A 16,178-nucleotide genomic window follows, 5' to 3' on the forward strand; every position below is an offset into this window, starting at 1 on the left:
AGAAAAATAAGAAAAGCACTGATGATGTACAGACTCAGTTAGATCAGTCTGGCTATAAAGATATGGGTTTTTTTTACTACGGATGAAACGGCTTTGAATGACTGGGACAAATCAAGCACCAAGCAATTAAGCTAATGTTCCAAAACCGCCTGTCGCTCTAGTCTAGTGCATCTGAGGGAGATGGCAAGACCCACGGCTACTCAACATCTCGACAGGAAGTTCTTATCCATGTTTCTGAGACACAGACATGATTCTTAAGAATCTAAGTGCTGATGTCTGTGGGATTTAAAGACAGTGCTGACTGCTTTAGCTTGACCACGCTTATTTTTGAATCAGTCTCTGACGAGATCCACAGGATGCTGTTGCTCGCTGACTAGTCGTTGATACAGGGTGCTGGTACATGCAGACATACTGTACAGAGGTTGTTGAAAGCTAAAACAACCATCATAGAAGACACATGCAAGGCACTATATGTGTTGGGAAAAAAGCTAGTTGTGTATTAGGCAGAACAATTCAAAATACTCACTGAGAGATGTTAAAATGTTACTAATAGTAGTACTAGTAATGTGTCTATACTGTATCTTGAAATAGTGAAAGTGAGGATTTAAATGCGTTTTTGGTGTTTTTGTTGTCCTTTTTGGAGGTTGAGAGTATAAATCACCATCCATTTTTTATCGAATGATGCCTGAATGATGAATGATGACAGAATTTTCACTTTCATTTAAAGTTAAATCAAAATATCTTATATTTACCGTACTTGACACTAAATAAAAATGACCCTATTTACTTTATTAATAAATGTTCTTTATCTCATTTTGCATGATTCAATAGAACATGTTTTTTTTTCATAATCTTGCATCAAAATGTAACAACTTTCTCTAAAATATTTCAAAAATTTTCTTTTCTGCTGATTTCATGTTGGCTACAATGGCTGAAAAAGAATATACTGACTAATATTATCATAACATAACATGTTTAAACCCCCTCACAATCCAAACAAATCCCATAGGATAAAATCTAGTCCTGCCCTACTTAATTTCATCTGAATATTTGTTACACCATGTCCTAACCAGTAGCGATGCTACAAGCTTCCATTGACTGAAAAAGACATGTATCTGTTTTCACTGAACACAAGCTGATCAGAATTCCAATCAACATATATTTGATATGTAATCTACATTTATATGCAGCAGGATATTTAACCAATAAGGAAATGGAACCCATTGGTCACTGGTTCCTTATACAATATAGAAGATGCATGTGTTGTGAATGCTGTTTAATGTTGTATTTAAAGGTAACACATATGAGATCTAGTCATAATAGAGGTACTGTATATACCCAATACCACATTTGAGATTTAATATGAAAGCATTTAACAAAACAACGACATTCAATGGATGACCAGAATGGACAGAGGTCAACTGAGAGGAAAGAATTCCAATATAGCATTACCTACAGAATATAAAAGATCCAATAAAGCTATGATTAAAAACACGGACTGAACAAATCTAAGCAAAACAGTGATGCTGGACTCCCTCCAAAAAGCAATGAAATAGCAAGACAAATCAAAGGAAAATGTAATTTTAGAAACCACAATGACCTTAATGCCAGGAAGATACTGTGTTTTATCTCTCTCCAACACACGCACGCACGCACACACAAACACACACACACACACACACACACACACACACACACACACACACACACACACACACACACACACACACACACACACACACACACACACACACACACACACACACAGACACACGCATCAAACTTTGAAAAAAAACCAATAGAGATTAAAACTGTAGAAACTCATCAATTTTAATCAGACCCTGCTAACACACACACCCACTCACTCATACACATATGCACACGCACTCATATTCAGGATGCAGAATTAGGGGATCAGCAGGCTGTCACAGCCTTGTGATGACAGCACCTATGAATAAACACTGTCTTGCTCGCTGCTGGCTACAGCTTTTTAGCTGTGAACACTAGTCACGACAATAATGCCCTGGTATGAGCCCACCTCGGATTTCTTTGTAGATTTTGTATGCAACTTACAAAAAGAAAAAAGAAATATTTGCAACTTGTATGACTTTCTTCCATGCAACAAATGAGGAGATGTTAGCCAAAATAAAAAAGAATAATACAGTAAAATAAAATAAAATAACATATGTATGACATGCATGAAATCTGGGGATTCAATGAAATCTACATTGATCACAGAGCCTCTGTCAGAGCATGATAAAGCCCTTTTCTGTTTTCAGTGCATCAATTTACACTGAGCTGACAAAGAAGTGAAATATCCTTCAGCTGTGCACGACAGCAGAGGCTTTTAATAAAATGTCATAAGGAGGTGAGAAGGCGCAGAGTACTCAAGCTGTTTTGGGCATTTGGCTTTAGAGCACAAATAATGTTGGTACTGTCAGAGCAGAAAAACTCCCTTTATCTCGAGGGAATTTTGTAAATCTTCCTTATATGGATCTCATGATTCCCACAGAAGTAATGATAAAATGCTTCAGCAGTCTGTCTGAATGACAGTGTCAACTAAATGTTTATATAATGTATCTGCTTAAAAAGGCCACCATAAATGATTTACCAGCACATTCTTCCATCGAGGTGGCAATATTCTTGAACTTGGGATTGTTCCCTAAGTCTTGTACTTTTCATTCCCTTTCCTCGTCCTGCTCTATTCCTTTCCTGTCATGTCCTTTCCTTCCTTTTTTGGTTCTGTCCCCTTTTCCTTTCATTTCTTTTCCAGTCCTATTATGTCTCCTTTTCATTTCCTTTTCTTTCCTTCCTTTTCTGTTTTGTTCTGTCCCCCTTTCATTTTCTGTCCGACTTTCCTTTTATTTCCTTCTGTTTTCTGTTCTCTTCTGTCCTCTTTTACTTCCTTTTCCTGTCCTGTTCCACTTTCATTTCCTTTTTTCTTTTCCTTTCCTTTTATTTCCTTCCGTTTTGTTCTTTTCTGTCCTCTTTTCCTTTGTATTCTTGTCCTGTTTCATTTAATTTCCTTTCATTTAATTTAATTTAATTTCCTTTCCTTTCCTTTCCCTATCCTATTATGTCCCCTTTCCTTTTCCTTTTCTTTCCTTCACTTTTATGTTTTGTTCTGCCCCCCTTTTATTTTCTGTCCCAATTTCTTTTTATTTCCTCCCATTTTCTGTTCCCCTTCTGTCGCTCTCTCCACGTTGTGTCAGAGAAGCGACACTAGGGGTCTCTCTTGAGCGCCGATATTCACCTCTGGACTATGAAAAAAGGCCAATGAGAGTTGGCAACCAGTATTTGCATGTCCCGCCCCCGGACATACGGGTATTTAAGCAGCGCAAATACGGGAGTTCATTCAGAAAATTTCTTCAGAGCCGATGCTGCGATGAACTCTGCTGCGAGTTACAGCAAGTTCCTGGTTAATCCTCTGACGCTCTGCATGCTGTTGGATCTGACGGCGCATAACAGCGGCTTTCTCCTTCGTGCACGGCTGTGCATTCTTGCCCCTGGGCACTTCTACAGCGCAGACAACTCGAAAGAGTTATTCTAAAAGAGTAATTTCGCTCTAAAGAGCAAAACACAGCGGCGTAGAACGTCCTTCTCAGGACGCGTCTTTTTAAAGACGATATTTCCGCCCCTGTGTAGTTTCAGCGTTGCGATCTCTGCTTTCTCTTGTAGTGAGAGAGAGCCATCTCAGCCGCCCCCCGCGCCTCGCCTCCTTCCTACGGGATTGAGGCAGGCGCCGCGGGCGATGGAGAACGATCTGGGGAGAATAACGGGACGCTTTCGCCGTGTAAATCCCCCCGAAAACCTCCCGCCTCCCCGGCACGCTTGCCTGCTTCCCTCGAGCTCGGGATTAGTGCAGTCCGCTTAACGGCCTACCGTCCGGTCCCTCGAGCTTCCCAGCATTGGATGATGACATCACCGCTGCATCGGAGAGCGTAACAGCGGCGTCGAATGCGGATAACTCCCCTGGGCCGCCACCTTCGGGTCTCCGCCCAGTCTGAGCCTGACGCAAGAAGGTCCGCTATGCTTCCCCGGGCTTAATTGGTTCCGCGGGCATGTGCGCCGCTCACAGCCGTGCCCCCCCCTGGATTCCTTCCCGGACGTGCATGACGAGCTGAGCAAGCCCAGCTTCCTCGCTCCTCCGCTCTCGCTACCCTCGGTGGTAGAACGGTCCCAGACCGCTCCCCCCTGCACGCCATGGCCCCCTCCTGCAAGTCCACTAGGCCAGGGCACTTCAAAATCTGCACTTGGGTAGTCCTGTTCTTGACGTGCTGCAGGAACTGCACTCGAACAGGCGATGGCCACTCCGTGGTCCAGAAACGCAACGATGGACAGGCAGTACGGGAGGCAGACAAAGCACGCTTTCTCAAACGCCCCCGTCTCCCAGCTCCGTCCATTCGGCGACACCACTTGACGACTTCGCCCAGCAGTTCTCAGTGGTGAAGAAACAGACGAAGGCTATTTTCAAGCAAAAAAAGCATCCTGCCCTGCCGCAAACTTGCCGCCAGGGGCCATGCCCTGTCTGCTCGCCGAGGGCGTCCTCCTGCGGCTTTCAAGAAAGAAAGAAAGTGGTGCTCCGCCTCAACTAACAAGTGAGTGGGCCCAGCTCTCAGCCCCATCGTTGAGCCCCCCGCAGAAGTTGGACGCCCATCGTCTCACGGACCCCCTTGAGGACCCAGAAGGCTCCCAGGCGCTCCTGAGATGACAGACCCAGAGACCGAGACGTTAGCTCCGGAGCTGGTAAGACCACTCCGTTCCCCGGTGGAGGGCCGGGAGGAGAATTTTTTGTTAAATTCGTTACACTCTATAGAGCTATTTCCTTGTTGTCTCTGGGGTCACCTGGCCCGCAAATGCCGTTCTCACGGCACTCTGCTTTCAGGCCTCAACAGTCCCAGCTCCATGGACGCGGTGTCCCCGCCTTCAGCCTCACGACTGTTCCCCGGCCGGCCGGTTCAGATGAGTCCAGAGGACGCCAGCATCAGACCTCCTCCTCAGTCACGAACACGCCCCCTGCCGGGTGCGTGGAGCAAGGTAAGTGCTTTGAGTTTATTCTCAGCACCGGGGCGTCGGGAGGCAACGTGGTGTCCTGAGGCTCCGGTGCTGAGAATAAACTCAAAGCACTTACCTTGCTCCACACCGCTGCGAAGCCCCGCCGGGTACATCCAAAAAACCCGTCCCCTTGGTGCCCCTAGCACGGAGCTTAGAGGCGTGGCTTTCACTGCCTAACCCGTCACGCTGGCTGCACCGGACCATTCGACTCAGTTATGTAATTCAGTTTGCCAGGTCTCCGTCCCCCTTCGTGGGCGTACATTTTTCCGCAGTACACGGCCAACATGCCCATTCCCTGCGCGAAGAACTCGCCTCCCTTCTATTAACTCTTTCCCCGCCAAACACGGAATTTTCCGTGTTTTATGAAAAAAAACGCTTCCCCACCAAACACGGAATTTTCCGGGTTTCCGTTTTTTAGGTGTTATACGGTAATGAAGACCCCTGCGCATGTTTTGAAAGAGTACGCAACTCTTTGATCAAAGAAACAGACTGCGATCGTCTCAAACATGAAGAAGTGGAGTATTGAGAAGCTCAAAATATCAGACATAAACATGCCTTTTTATCAGCTTTTTGTCTGAAATGTTGTTTTTTGACAAACCGACCTCTGTTCAAGTCGCAATAAAAAAAGAACAAATGAAGATAAAATAAAATCGTTTTTTTTGCCTAAAAGCAGAGGCTCAGATCTTTATTGTGATATATAGCATCTTCATATATTCTAATATATAAATTATAATACATAAAATATTCTGCGGACCATTAAAGTTTAGCGAAAATCGTCAAAAACCCTGGCGGTGGCTGGCAAATTTTTTTTAAAAACGCTGGCGGGGAAAGAGTTAAAGGACGCAATAGAGCCTGTCCCTCCAACCGAAACGAAGAAGGGTGTCTACAGCCCTTACTTTGTTGTACCCAAGAAAGGCGGTGGCTTATGACCGATCTTGGACCTGCGAGTTCTCAATCGGACCTTGTCCAAACTCCCGTTCAAAATGCTCACCCAGAAACAAATTCTATCTGGCATCCGGCATCTAGATTGGTTCGCAGCGGTAGACCTGAAGGATGCGTACTTCCACGTCTCAATTTGCCCTCGACATCGACCCTTCCTACGGTTCACGTTCAACGGCCAGGAGTATCAGTACAAAGTCCTCCCCTTCGGCCTGTCTCTGTCCCCTCGCGTCTTCACGAAAGTCGCAGAGGCAGCTCTTGCCCCGCTCCGAGTAGCCGGCATACGCATACTAAATTACCTCGACGACTGGCTCATACTGGCTCACTCTCGAGAGTTACTATGCGCACACAGAGACCAGGTGCTCAGGCACCTCAGCCGTTTGGGGCTTCAGGTCAACCGGGAAAAGAGCAAGCTCTCCCCGGTCCAGAGCATCTCTTTTCTCGGTCTGGAGTTAGACTCAGTCTCAATGACAGCACGTCTCTCCAACGAGCGTGCTCAGTCAGTGCTGAAATGCCAGGTGCCGTGGTCCCGCTAAAACGTTTCCAACAGCTCCTGGGGCATATGGCATCCTCCGCGGTGGCCGCGCCGCTGGGGTTGATGCATATGAGACCACTTCTGCACTGGCTCCGGACTCGAGTCCTGAGACGAGCATGGCGCCGCGGCACGCACAACGTAAAAGTTACTTCTGCCTGCCGCTAAACCTTCAAACCCTGGACAGACCTCTGCTTTCTAAGGGCAGGTGTACCCTTGCAGCAGGTGTCCCGACAAGTTCTGGTCACAACCGACGCTTCCAAATTGGGTTGGGGCACCGTGTGCAACGGGCGCGCAGCCGCAGGCCGGTGAAACCGAGGCCCGCTGCGCTGGCACATCAACTGCCTAGAGCTGCTGGCTGTTTGTCTGGCCCTGCAGAAGTTTCTCCCATTAACTCGGAACAAACACGTCCTAGTCAGGACAGACAGCACCACGGTTGTAGCCTACATAAACCGCCAAGGCGGAGTACGCTCCCCCCACATGTCACAGCTCGCCCGTCGTCTCCTCCTTTGGAGTCAGCCGCGACTGGAGTCACTGCGCGCCACTCACATCCCCGGCAACCTCAATGTGATAGCGGACGTGCTGTCAAGACAAAGCTTGCCTGGTGGGGACTGGAGGCTCCACCCCCAGTCGGTCCAGCTGATTTGGGACCGGTTCGGCAAGGCTCAGGTAAACCTGTTTGCCTCCCAAGAAACCTCCCACTGCCTGCTCTGGTATGCCCGGACAGAGGCTCCCCTCGGGGCAGATGCGCTGGCACACAGCTGGCCCACGGGGCTGCGCAAGTACGCATTTCCCCCAGTGAGCCTTCTTGCACAGGTGCTATGCAAGGTCAGGGAGGACGAGGAGCAAGTCATTCTGGTAGCCCCCTATTGGCCTACCCGGACTTGGTTTTCGGACCTCACGCTCCTCACGACAGCCCCTCCCTGGCGAATTCCCCTGAGGAAGGACCTTCTTTCTCAGGGACGGGGCACGCTCTGGCACCCGCACCCAGACCTCTGGAACCTCCACGTCTGGCCCCTGGACGGGATGCGGAAGATCTAGCCGGTCTACCATCTACCGTCGTAGATACAATCAGCCAAGCCAGAGCCCCCTCTACCAGCCATCTTTACGCCCTAAAGTGGCGTCTGGAGGATAGCTCCCTCCCGGCCTAACCTGTTCCCCTCCTGGGATCTCTCGGTCGTCCTTACGGGACTCCAGAGACCCCCCCTTCGAGCCGCTTGACTCAGTTGGACTCAGGGCCCTCTCTCTCAAGACCGCCCTGCTGATCGCGCTCGCTTCCATCAAGAGGGTTGGGGACCTGCATGCATTCTCTGTTAGCGACGCTTGCCTGGAGTTCGGTCCGGCAGACACTTTCGTGATCCTAAGACCGCGACCGGGCTATGTGCCCAAGGTTCCTACCACACCCTTCAGGGATCAGGTAGTGAACCTGCAAGCGCTGCCCCGGGAGGAGGCAGATCCAGCCCTTTCACTGCTGTGTCCAGTACGTGCCTTACGTATCTACCTGGACCGCACACAGAGCACTAGACGCTCTGAGCAGCTCTTCGTCTGCTTTGGGGGACAGCAGAAAGGGAATGCTGTCTCCAAGCAGAGACTCGCCCACTGGGTTGTCGACGCCATTTCCCTGGCTTATCACACCCAGGCCGTGCCCCCCCTTTTGCGGGTCCGAGCCCACTCCACCAGGAGTGTTGTGTCCTCATGGGCACTGGCTAGGGGCACTGCCCTAGCAGACATTTGTAGAGCAGCAGGCTGGGCAACACCTAACACTTTCGCGAGATTCTACAATCTCCGAGTTGGGTCAGTATCGTCCTGTGTTCTCTCAGGTACCGAGCCCGTAGAACTCGGTGGCACGCTCATGATCTGACCGGGTGAATCGCTTGCACCTAGCGCCCTTCCCCCTAACCAGGGGAAACAGTGCGCCTTCACTCCCAGGAGATCTCAGGTTTGGGACACTGGTTGATTCCTCCCTAACCCTCGTGGGTCGCAGTTCAGCGGAGGAACTCGCCGACCCAAGCCACTGCGGGTACCGCAAGCTACCCTGCACTGGTGTAGGTGCTCCACAGGTAAGGCCTCCTTCGGACTCCCCCTGTGTGTAACGCCACGGTTCTGTCCCCTCTGGCGAGCGGACTCCCGTGCTTCCCTTAGGCAGTCACGGCTGCCTCGGTTGCCGTGCTGTATGTTCCCCCCTCTATAGGCTGGATCCACCACCGCACCGACTTTTCCACATAGGCCCTAAGTCAGGCCTCTGATGGTTTTGCCACTTAAACTTGCCTCCCCTCTCGGGTAGGCGTGGCCTCCGCAGGGTCTTCTCCGCCCTGAATAAGGGCTAAGACCCCCTTCCCTCAATGCGTGTAAGGGCCCCGGCCTAAGTTGCTCTATGCGAGAAACATAGAGAGAAAAGAGGCCCGGCCAGGCTTGGCCCGTTCCCAGGTTGGCAGCCAGCACCTTGTTCCCCCTTCCGGGGTAACGATAAGGAATCCTGATGGCTTAAATGGGGCATTGGGGAAGGGTACGTGCAGCCTGATACAGTTGGTCGTCCTGCACGTAAGAATACCTGCTCGCTCCTGTATCAGCAGTTCACGTATACGGCTCAGCGCGTGGCGCTTTTATAAGTGGACCCCTAGTGTCGCTTCTCTGACACTACGTGGAGAGAGCGACAGAAGGGGAACGTCTAGGTTACGTATGTAACCTCCGTTCCCCGATGGAGGGAACGAGACGTTGTGTCTCCCCTGCCACGTCGCTGAGCCGAGCCACTGTTGTGGCCGGACCATTTCCGGATCCTCAGAAAAATCCTGAATGAACTCCTGTATTTGCGCCACTGAAATACCCGTATGTCCGGGGTGGGACATGCAAATACTGGTTGCCAACTCTCATTGGCCTTTTTTCATAGTCCAGAGGTGAATATCGGCGCTCAAGAGAGACCCCCTAGTGTCGCTTCTCTGACACAACGTCTCGTTCCCTCCATCGGGGAACAGAGGTTACATACGTAACCTAGACGTTTTCTGTTATTTTCCTTTTCCTGTCCTGTCTTGTACCATTTCCTTTCCTTTCCTTTCCTATTCCAGTCCTATTCTGACCCCTTTCCTTTTCCTTCCAGTTGCTTTCCTTTCTCATTACCTTTTCTCATCCTCTCCTCTCTTTCCTTTCCATTGTTTTCCTTTTCCATTTCCTGTCCCATTCTGTATCTTTCCTGGTTTGTCATTTTAATTTGTTTCCCTTTCCTTTCATTTTCTTTCCTTTCCCTGTCCTATTATGTCCCCTTTCCTTTTAATTTTCTTTCCATCCCTTTTATGTTTTGTTCTGTCCCCCTTTTTATTTTCTGTCCCTCTTTCTTTTTATTTCTTCCCATTTTCTGTTATTTTCCTTTTCCTTTCCTTTCCCTTCCTTCTTTCCTTTCCTTTCCTTTCCTTTCCTTTCCTTTCCTTTCCTTTCCTTTCCTTCTTTCCTTTCCTTTCCTTTCCTTCTTTCCTTTCCTTTCCTTCTTTCCTTTCCTTTCCTTTCCTTTCCTTTCCTTTCCTTTCCTTTCCTTTCCTTTCCTTTCCTTTCCTTTCCTTTCCTTCTTTCCTTTCCTTTCCTTCCCTGATATAAATATGTAACACATGTTATTAAGGACACACTACTATGATGATTGTCCTCTGTGTTAAACAGTAAAAGAGGAAAACTCTGTTTTACTCTCTGCCAAATTTGAGCAAATTCACAGTAATCTGAGCCTTGGTTAGGTTTATTATCAGTGTGGAAACAGAAATGCTTCATCAAGATTAGGTTTGTTTATCACCCCTCTATCTCTATCACTTCTTTTTGTTTTTTTACATTTCTTCTCGCAGGATCAGTCATCACATTACATGTGAGGTGGGCCCTGGCAGGGTTATATTAGGTGTCAGAAACAATCCGACCAGCCTTTCTGCCTCCCTCCCAGATATCAGGTGCTCACAGCTGCCCAGTATTTGCTCTCTGAGCACAGTAAAGAAAAGAAAAGGGAAGATATGAATGCCCTAAAGGCGCTTTGTTTCACAAAATTGCTCAGTAGAGAAGAATGCAGTGCGCTTATGCAAGAGGATGATAATATAGATCTACTAAGTTGCAATGAAGGAATATGAGAACAGAGAATATGATCTGAGGTCATAATACCTTTTATTATTTTGTCCATTTGAAAATTAGAATCCATATTTTGGGCCCAGCTGGGATAATACAGGACAAACACAACATTCATACAAATGCTGTAGCAGCTGTTAAATGTATTCATTTAGCAAACGGTTGTATCTAAAGCAACTAACAGAGCACTCAAGGTCATACATTTTATGAATATGTGTGTTTCTATAACATCAAACCCATGACCTAGTGCCATGTCTGTGAAATATTTTTTTATTTCTTTTTTTGCTAAAGGATTCAAATGTCTAAGATGCTTTGTAGCACCTAAACAACGACCCATAACCTTTGCACTGTCTCACACAATGGTCTTTATACGCTGTTCACCCCACTACTGATCACAAAATACTCTAGCCCTGTACCCCTGCTATAGAATATTCTGTAAATGCTAGGAAAATGGCTGAGCTTACTCCAAAACATACAGATTCAGATGAATGAGGTGAACCTCACATCAGAGGTACTCAAAATGTTCTCCTGTGGTTCTCGTTTGATGTTGCATTTTGAAAGAATTCTTCAACTGAGATGCAACTCCCTGCTCAGCACACAACCACAGGCCAAGAGTTTAGAAAATAACTGGGCCTGATCTCCACTATGTGCTGGTTTGATCTCCTGATCATAAGAGCCACAGATGAGAGAACCGATGAGCGATAACACTGTGAGAGCATGGTTATCTTTCTTTAGAAGACTTTCTTATGCTTATCTTTGTAAATGAAACAGCAGATATAATCAACTATGAGTCAGGCAGCTAGGAAGCTGAGTCACAAAATTCATCACCAGATCTGTTATGAAACCACTGATTACACCACGTGCCCCAATTAATATAATAAATAAGTAGTTTAGGACAAAGACATAGGCTCTGTTCTACGCATCCTATTAGATGACAGGGAGGGAATTTATTTTCTAAAATAGTTTTGTCTTCCCTTGCTACTATAGTTTATGTTCCCTCACAATAGTTTGCATTCCTGCAATAGGTTTACCCATTCCATATTTTAGCCATATCATGGTTAAAATATGGTATTTGCAGTAAAACCAAAGTAACCACAAAATTTACCATGATTTTACTACAGCAACCATATTATATTTGTAGTAAAATACAGGAAAAACAAAACTATGGAAATTAAAATAATAATAATTGTAACATTCATTTAATAATAAATGTTTTTAATCGCCTATAGGCATCATATATTTTATTGGTTACAATATGAAAAAGTACCTCCTCCTGAAAAATCTACCTATTTGCTTGCCTGTCTGTCCAAGAGAAATGGCAATTTCTCTCCAAATTTTCTCTTTCTCCACCCGGTTGTGGTAGAGTTCAGAGGAAACATCAAAAAGGCACTAGTGCTCCTGCAAATGTTCTGCTAATTTTTCCTCCATTTCTTCGCTCCAATGAGACTTTCTTGATACCGCAGCCATGCTATTTGATATTCTGTTGCGGGTACATCAGGACTCCTCCCACTGAAACTTCCCGCCCCGTTTCTTGCTCTCTCATTGGATGTAGGTCAACGCTGCAGTTGTATTCAGTCAAAACATATTTCACATTGCACGATTTGGAATCGCAGACAGGTCAAGATATTTAACATTCTAGATGTCTTGCTGACATTGGTGATGCGTCAGCGCTTCTCTCAAATCACGTCTTTGATAGTTCATACAATGCGATCGTCGCTCACGGGATCGAGCTCCGATTTGCCTACGATTTCAGGCTTTTGTCGCTGATCTCCACAAAACTGTCAGCAAGCAAAAATCTGGCTTAAAATCGTGTGGTGTAAACTCGGCATTACAGTAGGATTAAAACATACCATACTTAAAAGAATTCCCATGCTGGTCCAGGCTGGTTTAAGCTGGTTTTATTTTGGTCTAGCTATCAGACTGGCATAGCTATGCTGTTTATCAGCAAATAGCTAGTTAAGATTATTGACCAGTATGCAGGGTGACTAAAAGAGTCCAAAAATACAACATACTGTATTGCTAAATCCAGGGTACAACAAACGGTATGCTGATTACAGCAATGCTTGTCTAATGGCTGGCCAATGACATTGGCTTTTTCATTTGACCTCCATGGTTTATATATAGTGACCACTGAGAGGCCTGTTCAATATGAATTTCATTTGCAGATCTCTGGGCAGGGGAGTCGTATCTGATAACAATTTTCAATGGAGCCAGATTTTAATTGCCATTATGTCGAGATGAAACCACAGAAGAAGTCACATTGCGATACTAAATGGAAGAGGAAAGTGATGTGTGTAACATGTTCATTGTATTGAACACCACACGACCGCGGCAAGGTCACAATCTCATATTTAAATGGAAGATAAGAGTCGGAGCCTGGACAGGTAGAGAGATTTAAATTCATTGAAGCCTTTAGTCCATTTTAGACCGCTGCGTCATTGTCTTAGTGAAGGTGACACAGACTACGTGTGGAACTCCGATAAGGCCATACACAGCAGTCATGACAGGGTAATTGATGGGGCGTATGATTCATGGATGCACGGAGCACCCTGCTTTCCAAAGTAAAGGAATTTCATTAGCTTGGATGGAAACCCTGGAATCTTTTCTCAAAAAGGCTGCTCCTTAATGGCTTTGTCAATCAAAAAGATTTAAGGGCTGGGTGTATTGAGAAAATGCAACTTTATACTCCTGGATGATATTTTAAATCTGCGGTCAGAAATCAACTACTGAACAATAACAATTAGCTGGTGCTCATCTCAGGATAGTGGTTGGATAGTACGTCAGCTATATGCTACTACATTGAGAATTAGATACATTTAAAGGACTACATTATCTCTGACATTTAATTAAGAGTGACCTGAAGTTGAAGTGAAGCAAAGTGTGCAAATCGCTAATCAAAACATTGCTCTTTTTGATTGAGCGTTAATTAAGTGATGCTCATATTTTTATTCTAAAATATGTTCAACATTTGTCCACTTAATGAAAGACATGTGGTGTAATCTAACTTGTAAGCAGCCATGCTGTTGTCATGTGACAAAAAAAAAAAAAAAAAAAAAATATATATATATATATACTGTATAAACATAAAAGATATTTGTTATGTTTGTGAAGTAATAATAATAATAAATAATAATTATAATCTCTCTCTCTCTCTCTCTCTCTCTCTCTCTCTCTCTCTCATATATATATATATATATATATATATATAAATTGATAAATTGATCATATAATTATATAAATATTTTGACATTTTAATGAAATTACATTTAATAAAATTTTGTTCTAGTCATATGGCATAACCCTGAGAACACTTGACTTAAAAATGAATGATATTTAAATATGTATATTTTATATATAATATTTTATTTATTTGTTTATTTATTTTTACCGTGAAAAATATTTTTGCATTTCTTTTCTAAATTAATGATTAAATTGCATACACTCACGTATTCAAGGTGCAATTATTTGAATACGATTCACTTGATGGTTATACCACATGACATTTTTGGTAGAAAATGCTATAAATGTTTTTCAAATACTTACAAAAATATTACAGTTTTACTAACTTCACATATATGCTTCGAACTAGATTTTTCTAATCACCTTTGACAACTTTATTTTCAATGAAAGGCATTCAACCAGCACAACACAGCAAAAAAATTTAACCTGTCACAAACACCGACGAGGGCGTCTCCCTCCCTGGCCTTCGGAGATCGCACTCACCCGAGAACTAACTGCCCTGATTGTTCCCAGCTGCTTCTCATTACCCCTGTGTATTTAACCATGCCTGTGAATTCCTTCCTCGCGAAGTCTTGTTAGCCCCGGCCACATTACTGAGCGTGTTTACTCCTAAGTCTTGTTATCCTGTGTACCAACCTAGTCTGTTTTCCTCGACCACGATAGTTTGCCGCCTGCCTAGTTTATTCCTGCCTGTTTACCGTTTACTATCGTTCGCTGCCTGCCCTGACCCTCTGCCTGTTCTAGTTATGAGCCTGCCTGTCCTCTTCTCTCTCTGTTTGACTGGTTCCTGACCCTGCCTGTACGACCTGAGTTTGCACTTTCCTAATAAACCGCATATGGATCCCAACCAGCCTGAGTCCCCGTTACATAACCAATCACATTAGTTTGGGGCGTGGCTATCTGTTAGTGCGACCAATTGAAGATAGGGGATTTTTTGAAAACCTTGTGAAAATGTAATTACTTTTGCTGCTAGTAGTAGAGAAATGACATACTTCACATTTAAGCTCCTTGTTTAAGGACACAATAGAGCGGAACAGTCTGGTTGCATAAATAAAATCTCATTCACAAATTGATTTTCAACAATAACTTATAAACCTTTAAAAACAGACCTAGTGTGAGTTACAGGGTTGTTTATCGATGGTATATGCTTCCAGTTAAGCCATCCGTCTGCGTTTTTTCAACTTCGTTGTTTAAAAATTGCGTTTGATAGGGGAATTCATAGTAAACAACTACATTACCCATGGTACAGCAGAGAAAGATCCACCAATCAGAGAAATGTGACCAACAAAACTCACAAATGTGCCTCGGAGCGACCACACACTCCCATGATGCACTGTGAATGACATAGTCTCCGTTCACTTAAACTACTTATATATTGTACATATCAGAATATTTTGCAATAAACGTAAAATATATTGTTTCTATACTTATAATCAACAGCCTAAAATAAGAAGTGTTGTAAGCAGTGACATCATTCGCAATGCTTAATGGGATTGTAGTACGAGCCCTCATGAAAGACAGTAAGTACAAAGCCTTGTACTGTTGTCTTTATGTCTAATTTTCTAAAACTTTTTTGCCTCAAAACAAAGATTGTGATGTTGTGATTCTCCTCTGAGCTGGTTGGTTTGGTTCGTGGCTTACAACTCTTTTATGAAGGGTTTTATAAAAATATTTCAAGGAATGAATGGGAAAAATAGTTTTTATGGCTGAAAAAGTGGTGGGGGCACTGTTGCGCTCTATTGATCTCACCAATGTTCAAGTACATTGGTCAGCCCTAAGGGTTCAGCCTTTACATATAACTACCCTAAATAACACAAATATTGGCATCTCTGATGTAACTTAATTTTAGGGGAAAATAAGTTCTACGCAATGCAGTTTAGTAAAAATAACTTAGTCTGTGCCAAGTCCCTAGCATGCAATCGCATTCTCAAATCTCATCTTGTCTTTCCACTCATCCACCGTAATGGCAGTAAACAAAGAACCTGATGGCTCATGTAGTGCACATGGTGTGACGTTAACACGGCTCATTCAGATCAGGTTGCCACCCAAACAAAGTGCAGATGAGATAAGCCCCACCTCCCACCAGACAAAGTAGCCAAGGCTCTCCTTGTACACTCTGTCCCTGAGGGGATGCTTTTGTTGTTCACTTGGGATAAATTCTCTTCGTAAGCAAAGGGACATAATGATCTGCTAACGGTACAACAAGCCCTCGAAGACAAGATGCCAGAATGAGGGATAATCTGCCTTGTGCTTCTCTCATGGTGTCTCAGGAAGGAAGCCGCATGCTGTTTAGAGGAAGTGGAATTGATACACAGTGGCATCA

At 44.8% G+C, this 16,178-nt stretch overlaps 1 protein-coding gene across 2 annotated transcripts in view; it reads right to left on the minus strand.

The window, feature by feature from the left end:
- Nucleotides 1–16,178, minus strand: part of LOC127627671 (potassium/sodium hyperpolarization-activated cyclic nucleotide-gated channel 1) — a 133,725-nt gene that overhangs the window by 27,265 nt on the left and 90,282 nt on the right. The gene's annotated exons all lie outside the window — the stretch shown is intronic.

Source organism: Xyrauchen texanus, chromosome 34 (genome assembly GCF_025860055.1).
Source record: "Xyrauchen texanus isolate HMW12.3.18 chromosome 34, RBS_HiC_50CHRs, whole genome shotgun sequence".
In the NCBI taxonomy this organism is placed as follows: Eukaryota; Metazoa; Chordata; class Actinopteri; order Cypriniformes; family Catostomidae; genus Xyrauchen; species Xyrauchen texanus.